The sequence below is a fragment of the Schistocerca americana genome, chromosome 2 (genome assembly GCF_021461395.2).
Source record: "Schistocerca americana isolate TAMUIC-IGC-003095 chromosome 2, iqSchAmer2.1, whole genome shotgun sequence".
NCBI classification, from domain to species: domain Eukaryota; kingdom Metazoa; phylum Arthropoda; class Insecta; order Orthoptera; family Acrididae; genus Schistocerca; species Schistocerca americana.
In genome coordinates this window covers 345,875,846-345,877,613 of record NC_060120.1, presented here as the reverse complement: position 1 = coordinate 345,877,613, position 1,768 = coordinate 345,875,846, and positions in this window count along the sequence as shown.

Here is a 1,768-nt window from a genome sequence, read left to right as displayed (position 1 = left end):
TCTCGGACTGACGATGGAGTCGGGTAAGACTTTGTCATTGGCACCTGTGTCTTTCGATCCGGCTTCCGGCACACTCCTCAGTATTTAAAGCCAAATTCTTTGCCTTACATCCGGCCATAGAGAACATCCGGCTACATAGCCTTTTCAATTGTGTACTCTGCTCAGACTCACTCAGTGCCCTTCAAAGTCTACGTGCACTGTACACCGCCCATCTCTTAGTGCAGCGGGTCTAGGATAACAGTCAACGGTGGACCCAGTGTGATGTTTATGTGGGTTCCTGGTCATGTCGGTCTGCCAGGAAACGAGGCTGCTGACGCTTCTGCCAAAGCTGCAGTTCTAGTACCTTAGCCCACGAGTACCTATTTTCCCTCCGATGATCTCTGCGTTGCCGTCTGTCAAGAGGTGGTGTCCATTGCCAATGGTCCTCCCTTCACTGGAAGCTCCGGCTTATTAAGCCTCCCCCAGCAGCTTGGACGACTTCCTCTCGGCCCTCCCGCCAGGAAGAGGTTATTTTAAATTGGCTGCGTATTGGGCCATTGCCTTTTTAGCCATCATCATTTGCTAAGTGGCGCTACCCAACCTCTTTGTACACATTGCGCCCAAGTTTTAAATGTCCGCCACTTGCTGATGGAATGTCCATTTTTTCACCTTTTGCGTTCCCGTTTGGGTTTGACGTGTGAGTTATCGGTCGTTGTAGGAAATGACGCGCAGGCTGTTGACCGCGTTTTGCTTTTTGAACCGTGATTTATTTTTCAAAGAATATTCTTAATAATTTGCTTTATTTACTAGGGTTTCTTCAAGCACATTAACACATTTTATCACACTATGTGAGCGTGGAAGAAGTTGCAAGGGAGTAACTGATGAAATCATAAACAAATGATAATTTATTGACTTTAATGGTGACTAAAACATTTTTTAAAAGAAACAGATTTAAAATTATAATCAGAAAGCACCCTCTAAATATGAAGTTACAATTTATTCAGAGGCAGAAAGAACAAATTTTTGACTGTATGAGCTTTCGGGCTGAGAACCATGCCGCTCCCTTTTGAGACGGCCGTAGTCACGACCGCTCACAACAACCTCTGAAAGACAACACTGGTGCAAATCTGCAACGTACCATATTACTTTAAACTAAAAGTTTTAACAACTCAGACAAGCACGCCTTAGGAGGGATGGAAGTGGTACAGAACACTAAAATTAAAATACTAACTTACCACCGAAGGTGCAAGTTGATATGAACTTCTAAGAAATGTCTTAAGGTGGAAAGGTGGCAACTTTATATACTAAAATGAGCATTTAAATAAAAGCTCATGAAATGCAATCTTACATTAAATTATACAAGGTTGGCCAAACGAGTTAACATGCTCTACAGTACACATATACCGCCTGTCAAGATGATAGGCAAGATCAAAACATATTTCAGGAATTAGGCCGTCACACTTCAAGCAATAAATTCGTTAACACACCGAATCCGACAAATATAACAGAGGCAGTTACTAACGTACGGCAGATTAATAGGGGGATTACCGAACAACCCGAACCGCAGGTTGCTCTAACCCACCCCTACTCCATAAGGGATAAACGGACCACCCACTTCATAAACAACCACCTTCCCGCGGGTGACAAACGGAGAAGAATTGTGGGACGACCTCAAAACAAAGCGGCTGGTGACCTCACCAAGAGAACAAGTAGAATTTAACAAGTAAATGAAACAACATATCACCAATCACTTAACTTCTAATAAACTGCGATTTCTGGAGAAGACCTG